The sequence below is a fragment of the Bubalus bubalis genome, chromosome 3 (assembly GCF_019923935.1).
Source record: "Bubalus bubalis isolate 160015118507 breed Murrah chromosome 3, NDDB_SH_1, whole genome shotgun sequence".
In the NCBI taxonomy this organism is placed as follows: Eukaryota; Metazoa; Chordata; class Mammalia; order Artiodactyla; family Bovidae; genus Bubalus; species Bubalus bubalis.
In genome coordinates this window covers 41,513,382-41,524,037 of record NC_059159.1, presented here as the reverse complement: position 1 = coordinate 41,524,037, position 10,656 = coordinate 41,513,382, and positions in this window count along the sequence as shown.

The window sequence follows — 10,656 nt, the reverse complement described above, 5'->3', positions numbered from 1 at the left end:
GCAGCATATATATATTGTCACCCTGCTTATTTAACTTATATGCAGAGTACATCATGAGAAATGCTGGGCTGAAAGAAGCACAAGTTGGAATCAAGATTGCCGGGAGAAATATCAATAACCTCAGGTATGCAGATGACACCACCCTTATGGCAGAAAGTGAAGAATAACTAAAGAACCTCTTGATGAAAGTGAAAGAGGAGAGTGAAAAAGTTGGCTTAAAGCTCAACATTCAGAAAACTAAGATCATGGCATCTGGCCCCATCACTTCATGGGAAATAGATGGGGAGACAGTGGAAACAGTGTCAGACTTTATTTTTGGGGGCTCCAAAATCACTACAGATGGTGATTGCAGCCATTAAATTAAAAGATGCTTACTCCTTGGAAGGAAAGTTACGACCAACTAGATAGCATATTGAAAAGCAGAGATATTACTTTGCCAACAAAGGTCCATCTAGTCAAGGCTATGGTTTTTCCAGTGGTCATGTATGGATGTGAGAGTTGGACTGTGAAGAAGCCTGAGCACCGAAGAATTGATGCTTTTGAACTGTGGTGTTGGAGAGAACTCTTGAGAGTCCCTTGGACTGCAAGGAGATCCAACCAGTCCATCCTGAAGGAGATCAGTCCTGGGTGTTCACTGGAAGGACTGATGCTGAAGCTGAAACTCCAAGACTTTGGCCACCTCATGGGAAGAGTTGACTCATTGGAAAAGACCTTGATGCTGGGAGGGGAAGGGGACGACAGAGGATGAGATGGCTGGATGGCATCACCGACTCGATGGACATGAGTTTGAGTGAACTCTGGCAGTTGGTGATGGACAGGGAGGCCTGGCGTGCTGCGATTCATGGGGTCACAAAGAGTCGGACACGACTGAGCGACTGAACTGAACTGAACTGATATATATTCCATTTCTAGGGCTTCACAGGTGGCACTAGTGGTAAAGACCCTGCCCGCCACCCACCAATGCTGCTGCTGCTGCTGCTGCTAAGTCACTTCAGTCGTGTCCGACTCTGTGCGACCCCATAGACGGCAGCCCACCAGGCTCCCCCGTCCCTGGGATTCTCCAGGCAAGAACACTGGAGTGGGTTGCCATTTCCTTCTCCAATGCATGAAAGTGAAAAGTGAAAGTGAAGTCGCTCAGTTGTGTCCGACTCTTCGAGACCCCATGGACTGCAGCCTACCAGGCTCCTCCATCCATGGGATTTTCCAGGCACGAGTACTGGAGTGGGGTGCCATTGCCTTCTCCAACCCACCAATGCAGGAGATGCTAAAGACATGGGTCAAGAAGATCCCCTGGAGAAGGGAATGGCAACACACTCCAGTATTCTTGCCTGGGAAATCCCATGGACAGAGGAGCCTGGTGGGCTACAGTCCATGGGCTCGCAGGGTCAGATGCAACTGAGCATGCAAGCACATTCCATTTCTGCCCCCAAGAAGTTTCAGTACAATTGCACTGGGGTGGAGCCCAGACATCGGAAATTTTGTTAAGCTCTTTAGGTGAGTCCATCTTGCAGCCAGGGCTGAGAACCTCTGCTTTCTGACTTCCAGCAGGACTGGGATCACTGGCCTGGGGGCTGAATGTCTTTAGGTCACAGGCTGCTTTCGGGGAGTCCCCACTTCCCACTGGGCTTTACCAGAGTCATCAGCAGCTGTTTCAAAAATGCTGACACATGGAGGAAACGGTATCCCAGCTCAACAGCTCATTCTGAGTGATGAGACTGGAAGATCAGCATTTCGCTACAGCTGCATCAGCCTCCCCAGACAGTCAATTAGCCACAGACTTCAGCAGATGCTGCCTGAAAGAGCTCTTTTGGGGCTGACTTTCAATGCCCAGAAGCACATTATGTAGCTAAGCAAAACTATATTCACATCAGGCAAAAGCGTCTTGCTTTAAGTCACAGTATTTATTTCCTGAAGAAAGGGGGCCTCGCCTTGGACCTGGAACTTGGTGGTACCCAGATGGATGGAGAGGAGGGACTAGGATGGAGTCCCAGATGGGACTAGGATAGTCCTAGATAGTCCTAGATGGGACTAGGATGGATGGAGAAGAAGCATAACTAGGCTTCTGGGGGTGCAGCCAGCCAAGGAGGAGGGAGCATTAACCTAGAGTTAGAAGATGGGGGTTTGAATCTCATCTCTACTTTTGCTTAGCAACATGGCCTTGCAGTCAGTCCAGCTAATGATCAACTCCTTGGAGCTAGAGGGACCTCCCTGAGGGTCTAGTAGCTAAGACGCCATGCTCCCCATGCAGGGGGCTTGGGTTTGATCCCAGGTTAGGAAACTAGATCCTGTATGCCACAACAAAGGCCCAGCACAGCCAAGGAAATAAATAAAATTTTTAAGTGGAAATAGAGATTGCTGCCACGGTTATGTCATAATTAAAACTGAGAGGTAATGCTCATAAGTATATCAACAGAGGCAGGGGTGCAGAGCTGACTTGACAGAAGAGATTTTTGTGTTCGCATGAATGGCCAGAAACTTGGCCTCTTATGCCTCCTTAGTTCCCCCTTTTGCTGATATAGGGAAGGAGAGACCATTCACAGGGGTCTGGCTGCTGCTGCTGCTGCTAAGTCACTTCAGTTGTGTCCGACTCTGTGCAACCCCATAGACGGCAGGCCACCAGGCTCCCCAGTCCCTGGGATTCTCCAGGTAAGAATACTGGAGTGAGCTGCCATTTCCTTCTCCAATGCATGAAAGAGAAAAGTGAAAGTGAAGTTGCTCAGTTGTGTCCGACTCTTAGTGATCCCATGGACTGCAGCCTACCAGGCTCCTCCGTCCATGGGATTCTCCAGGCAGGAGTACTGGAATGGGGTGCCATTGCATCTTTAACTCTGATAAGGACAGCTAAGGGCAAGAAGAAATGTGAGCGTCTGGAGAATTCCCTGGGGGCCCAGTGGTTAAGACTCCTAGCTTCCACTGCAGGGGGCTTGGGTTCAATCCCTGGTCAGGGAACAAGGAGCCCACATGCTGCATGGAGTGGCCAAATAAATAAATAAAATAGAGCTTCTGAGAGTGGAATGGGGTATCTCATGATTTTTCCTCAGGTAATTAGCATTAAGAAGGAGACTGATGGGGGGAAGGGATAGTTAGGGAGTTTGGGATGGACATGTACACACTACTATATTTTAAATGGATAACCAACAAAGACCTACTGTATAGCACATGGAACTCTGCTCAATGTTGTGTGGCAGCCTGGATGGGAGGGGAGTTTGGGGGAGATGGATACATGTATACGTGTGGCTGAGTCCCTTCACTGTTCGCCTGAAACTGTCACAGTGTTGTTAATTGGCTATACCCCAATTCAAAATAAAAAATTAAAAAAAAATGAGACTGAAGCTTTTGGTGAAAATGAAAATCTGCAATTTACTATGGATTGAATTCACCTGTGCCCTGTATAGCTGCCCTCTATGAGCCATCCATGAAGGGGGTGACTTTTTTGTCTCTTGCTCTCCAGTTACATATCCATGTCCTCAGAGCGAAGGTTTTCTTCTACATCAGTGAATCCCTCCTTTAAGCAAGGAGAAGGCTTGTGGGAGGTGGTTTTTGCTCCCTGCAGGACCTGGTATCTCCTGAGAATGAGTCTCTGATGCTCAGCACCCGCCCTCCAAACCCCCCACCTCCACGCACCCCTGATCTGCCCTCAGGAGATGCTTCTGAGCAAGGGACGTGTCCTGGGGTAGAGGGCTCTCTGGGGACTCCAGCCTCCTGGGGTGTGGCTTTCTCAAGGAGGCTCCTAAGCCAGGGGACTCTGCCCTTGGTGTGGTTGGACCCATCGGGGCTACTGTTGAGGTTGGGTCTGAGCTGCAGGAAACTTTTAGAAACAGATCTCCCAGAAACAGGAGTGGCCATCCAGAGATGAGAACCCGAAGACCTCTCATTGAAATGACTCGGTCCATGAAGTTCCATCTGAACCAGATACACTTCTGGCTGGGTAAGTGCTGATGGCTGTGAGTGACCAGAAAGAAGACCGACGACATCAGAGGAGGCGGCTGGGACAGAGGCTGGGTTTGGGGGACAGATAGACCTGTGCTGCATTTTATTTTATTATTTTTTTACACGGACCATTTTCAAAGTCTTTCAAAGTCTTTATTGAATTTGTTACAATATTGCTCTGTTTCATGTTTTGGTTTTCTTGGCCTCGAGACACATGGGATCTTAGCTTCCAGACCAGAGATGGAACCTGCACCCCCTACATTGGAGGGTGAAGTCTTAACCACTGGACCACCAAGAAGTCCCACTTTGCTGGATTTTAAATTAGTTCTCTTGTTGGATCGCACTTGTAAGCTGTTACTGGTGGGTGACTGCAAATTGCAACAGTCATCTCAAAAGTCATTCAGAGAAAGTTTTTGGTTTTGAAAGAACAAAGACCCAGAAAAGTGAGCTAGTTTATTTTTAATTGGCAAGTGCAATTGATATATTTCATTTGAAGTGATGAATATATACAGCTGATGAACTATTACCATGTCCTGCCTTAACCACAATTTTTTCACAATTATCTCAAATATACTTTACAGACATAGAGCTTTACCTTTCAGATGGATAAAGGCAAATTCATACATTAAACCAATCTGACAGCAAGAGAATCTTTATCTTTCTGCATTGAATGAGACCAGGATCACCCAATTTAAATGCTTGTAAGAACTCTGCCTCGGTTAATTAATCAGCTAACCAGACCTCTTTGTTGAATTCAGTTCTTATCAGCAGAGACTAAGGCTTTTGATGGAACAGTGTGCAGATGACAAGGATGTGCTTCAGAGCTGCTTTTAATTAAAAGCCTTTTTAATATGAAACCTGTGTTTCTGATTTGATATTTAAAAAAAAGAAGATGAAGCTTATATTATTGTAGCTTCAGTTCCAAGTATAACTCCACTGCTGATCAGCTCTGAGGCCTTGAGCTAGTTCAGCTAAGTGCTCAGATTTTTGTACAGACAACCCCAAAGAGTTACGAGATGTAGTCCCCACACAGGGCAGATGTAGGACTCTGACATCACCATCCCTAGACCACTTTCTCTGTGTTGTTCCCCATCCTCCCTGGGCAGAGGTTTGGGCCCAGAGCCACACCACTGTCTCCCCCATGCCACCCCAACTGGCATGAAGAACATGCAGAGATCAGTATACAAAATAGCATGAACTGGGTCATCACAACTGAGTGAGAACATACACCTCATTCTGGGTTCATTCATTTGTCAGACTTCCAATAAAACACAGGTGGCTCAGTGGTAAAGAATCCACCTGCCAATGCAGGAGACCCAGGTTCAATCCATGGGTCAGGAAGAGCTCTCAGAGGAGAAGATTGCAACCCACTCCAGTATTCTTGCCTGGACGATCCCATGCACAGAGGGGCCTGGAGGGCTACAGTCCATGGAGTTGACTGAGCGTGCACACACCATCTGCCCAGCTCTCTCCTGGGCCTCGGTCATTAACTGAGTGCAAGGCAGACTTAAGACAGACTCTTTCTTGGGCTTCTGTACAACTCAACTTGTATACACTCTCTAGACACATAACTAACCAAACCCAAGAGCAGATACGTTTAAAAAAAAAAAAGGATAGAATTAAGATTGTGGTGGGAGAGGAACAGACAGTAAACCAGCAAACAAAGAAGTCAGTAAGAGGAGTTCAGTTGCTGGCCAGTGTGATGCCAAAAAGGCAGCTGGTGAAAGAGTGGCTGGAGAACGCAATTTGGAGACGTTTTTGTTTTTGTTTGATACACTTTGTGCATTTTCCAAGTGTGCCACAATGAAGGTGTATTAATTTTGCAATCAGAATGAAATTAAGGAAGGAAAAACCACTCCACACTCCAGGGAAAGTCACCCAGAAGGGAGAGGTGGCTGGTGAGAGATTTCCCCACTTTCTAGCCTGTCGTCACTGTGCTGTGTTTATACGTGACCAGCTGCACAGGGAGCAGAAGCTGGTCTCCTCGGTGCCTGTTTACCTCCGGCCCGTTCACCCAGCACCAGAGCGGCTCCCCAGGGCCGTGATCAAAACATGAGTTCATCGCACTTGGTTCCCCGGGGAGAACAAGCCGGCCCTGCCTGGAACTGCGTGTCCCCGTCTTCGGGGAATGGCTTCAGGCTCTAGAATGTCTCTCCTGGCCAACCACCCAGAGGATGCCTGGCCTGGGACTTCCCAGCAGGTGGGTGGGTTTGGGGAGGACTGTGAGGTCTGGTTTGAAGGGTAAAATCACACAGGCCCATTTTTTTTTTCCATCTGGGTTTAAGCCCATCACAGTTGACTCTACAGCATCCAAACTGTCCCTTCCATGGATGGCATGCTGCAGCCACAGGTCCCTAGAGAGGTCAGCAAAGAGGGGGGAGCTCCGACCTCAGGGGGGGATGGAGGTACCGGGGGCGTCTACCTCCAGCTGGGGTTGGTCGTGGGAGGGCAGGTTCCAGCCAGGAGGCCCGGGGCGGGGCTGAGAGGAGACTCCACACAAAAGCCAGACGGAAGTACCCAGTTCTAGGGCAAGGACCCAGACTAAGGACTGACTCCAAAGCAAAGGTCAGACGTGAGCCCTGGGGAGGGGCTGCTGGCCCTGCTGAGGGATGATGAATGGAGCCCGTCTGGAGACCCACCCGGTCACTCAGTCAGTCCAAGGAGGGGAAGAGCTCCTGAGGGCTTCCAGGACCTCTGACAGCACCCACCCCACCCCACCCCACCCCTATGGCGCCTGTTTTGTGGTTCTGACACTGGCTTGTGTGCAGAGGTGGGCTTGAAGGGACCTGTTACTTAAAAGCACTGTAGAGTCCAGCTACAGTGCTAAGAGCACTTAGATGAGCCCTTTTATTATAAAGTGACTTGCTGTATATTAAAAACAGATTCCTTTTTAAAAGCCTGGAAGAAGTATGCTCAGATATTCACATTGATTGCCTCAGCTAATGGAATATGGGAAAGATTTTTTCCTCTGTCATACATTCCTACTTTTTAAATTAAATTTATAAATTGTTCAAGTAATACAGATATAAATGCTTGCTGGAAGATTCCGAGGATATGAAGTATGTGGCATAAAAACTGAAGGCTGCCTGGCTCACCACTCCAGGGCCACTTCCCCACCCAATAGTGACTGCTGATATCAGCGTGGTGTCTAGTACTTGGATAGTTTTCATGTTTAAAAAAGAAAAAAGCTTAAAGAATGAATATTGCATGGGCCGGGGAGCACAGAAAGTTCTCATGAAGGAAGGTTGTTGATCACATCTGAGGGGCCTGAGAGTCAGGCGAGCAGACAGACGCTTCTGGGCCGTGATGTTTATCCCATGGCCCTCCTGCCCACTGCATTCCTGGGAGAGTTCCAAGGAGACCTTCTCCTCTCACCCAGAAATCTCTTCCCATGACAAGCAGCTGTGTACAAGGGGATCCTTGTTAAAACTTCCCTGAATTCAAAAGTGATTAGGAAATGTGTAGAAGATTCTCCATCCAATGAGACGGCAGGAATGTGGGCTCATCTACCCTCAGCCACCCACTTCCCTAGTTCCTGACCTCTGCCTCCCAATTTGCCCCAGCAGGCAGATTCATGTGGAGAAGGAGTCTTCTGGCTGGTAGCCTGGTGCTTCCAGCAGCTGTGAAGAAAGTAAAAGCAGTTTAGAGGCCCATCCATCATTCCCAGAGGGTCCTCCAACAGATCAGGCCGGCCTCGGGGCTCCATGGGCCCAGTCACTGGGGCTTCCTTGTGTGGTCCCACCTGCCAGCATCTTCCCTCTTCCTGAGCCTGTGGTTGCCATGGTAATGAGTCAACCCTAGGCACGGCTCTTTCTTCTCCCTGGTTCCAGAGAGCAGTGGAACCCAGTGAGCCCCCAGTAGCCAGAGCTGCTCCTAATGCACCTTCAGAATTTGCTCCCCTGGTGCTTAAGCCCTGTTTTTAAATTATAGGCAGAAAAAAAATCAGAGAGAGAAAAACTGGAGACCTAAATGCTCAGCAACAGGAGAAAAGATAGGTAAATACATTCGTGATGGTTTATAACTATTATGTGGTAGTCACTCAGTCATGTCTGACTCTCTGTGACCCCATCGACTGTAGCCTGCCAGGCTCCTCTGTCCATGGAATTCTCCAGGCAAGAACACTAGAGTGGGTTGCCATGACCTTCTCCAGGTTATACCTATTATACGGCCACTTAAAAAATGGTGTTTACAAAGAGTCTTTAATAACATAGACAAATGCTTGGCTCAGCAAATCTAAAATACTTTAGCAAGAAAACACATCTCAAAGCTTGGCAGTGCGTTAAATTTAGGAAATACCATGTCCCTACCCTCTCTTACAGATTCATGTTGCACTTCGGTGGAGTAAAGGTTCTGAGAGTCCGACAATAAAGCAGCTGTATTTAGCTTTATTTAACTCACTGTTTCCTGGATCTGTTTGACAACAGAGCCCTTTGCTGTGAAGACCCCTTTTTGGGCCGAAGCATAGTCATCCTCTGCCTCCCTGTCTCCCTGTTGGGTGGTCATGGACTGCCCACACCTCCCTAGAGACCCCCAGAGAACCTGGACATGGGGATTGCGTATCCTACCTCCTCTCCCTGCCCCTGATTCCCACCCCATGGCCTGGCACTTGGGAGTTTGCAGTAAGAACTTTGGCATTGGACTGAATAACAGTCCATGTTTGTTTCCAGTTTAGCTACTGATGATCTGCCTTTTCATTCCTTCTTCTTTAAGTGCTCCTGTTGCTGTTTATGACTATGTTGTGCCCAACTGTTTGTGACCCCGTGGACTGGAGCCCACCAGGCTGCTCTGTCCATGGGATTTCCCAGGCAAGAATACTGGAGTGGATTGCCATTTCCTTCTGCACTTCTTTAAATGGTGTTTATTGTAAGAAATGAGCACTCAGTCAACCCCAGCACTACCATTAATCTACTTTCAATAAGGGATTAATCGCCAATGGGCCATGAGCCAGGTGTATCAGCTGGCCTTACTGATATTGCGGTGTGATGAGCCCAGCACTTTCCCACCTGGACCTTGGCCTGTGCTGGCCACTGGCCTGGCTCTGCCTCAACACCTTCCCCACTTCCTCACGGGGCAGCTCCTTCGGGACTCAGCATAAATGCCATTTCATTAGGGAGAACTTCCCCGATTCCATCATCTGTGTTAACTCCATCACACACTTTCATGGACATTTCTTACCTCCTGTCATAGATCCTGATTAGGTATTCATTTGTTCAATCTCTCTAGATACTAGACTATAAAATCCTTGAGGGCCGAGATCTAGTTGGTTTTGTTCAGTATGGTATACTCAGCACAGTGTCTGGCACATAGTAGGCCAACACGTTTGTTCAGTGAATGAATTTTAACCTGATATTTCTTAGACCACTCAGCCAACACCTTGGTAAGTAGCATGGAGTGTGCGTGCATACTCAGTCATGTCTGACTCTTTGTGACCCCGTGGACTATATATAGCCTGCTAGGCTCCTCTGTCTGTGGAATTTTCCAGGAAAGAATAGTCGAGTGGGTTGCCATTTCCTACTCCAGGGGATCTTCCCGACCGAGGGACTGAATCGCTGTCTCTTTCGTCTCCTACACTAGCAGGCAGATTCTTTACCACTAGTGCCCCCTGGGGAGCCCGTGGTATGCCACACCTTAAGTTAGCTCATCTAATTTTCCCAGGGCTTCCTTAATGGCTCAGCAGTCAAGAATGCAATGCAGGAGACGTGAGTTTGATACTTGGGTCAGGAAGACCTCCTGGAGAAGGGAATGGAAATCCACTCCAGTATCCTTGTCTGGGAAATCCCATGGACAGAGGAGCCTGGCAAGCCATAGCCCATGGGGTGGCAAAAGAGTCAGACATGGACTTAGCAACTTAACAACAATTTTCCCATCTGTAAAATGGGTAGCAAAAAAGGAAAGAAATTGAATTAGGTCCATAAATCCTGAAATCTCAGGTAGCATAATACACATAAACCCAATCGGTAGCTTGGGGTTGGGGAAGGGGATGCTCTGCTCCATGTAGTAATCCAGGGACCCAGGGGCCACATCTCTGCTGTCTTCAATGACCAGCTTCCAAAGTTGTTCTGGGAGTTGACATCCAGTGTGTTTTTAAGGGCCAGGCCTGGAAATGAAGCATGTCATGTCACATCCATCCATGTTTACTTGGCCAAAACCTAGTCACATGGCCACATCCAACAGCAAGGGAATCTGGGAAATATAGCTAGGTGCCCAAGATTCAAAGGAAAATGAGTTCAGTGAAAAGCTAGACTGCCACAGAAACTAGTACATTGAGCGGATTTAGAGTAGGGTTAGCAAACTACAACCTACGGTCCAATCACTGTCCACCCCCATGTTATTATAAATAAAGTTTTATTGGAGCACAGTTATACTCCTTTGTGTATTGTCTATAGCTCCTTTGTGCTACAACAACAGAGCTAAGGAGTTGCAACAGAGTCCGCATGGCCTGCAAAGAGCTGAGACGACCAGCACTTTGCAGTTTGCTTTTAGTAGCAATTGCTGAAGAGTACAAAGTTGCTTGTTTCCTGCTTTGAAAGAGTATTTGCAATCTACTGTCAGACTTGACACTTTTCCTTATGGCCCACGGTACAGATATCATAAGTAGAACTCGTGGAGAAATCCTTCTAAATCAGAGATTGACAGACTTTTTCTGTAAGAGACCAGATAGTAAATACTTTCAGCACGTTGAAAGTTGACCCAGCAGCCATCTGCAGCTGAGGGTGACAGAATGGG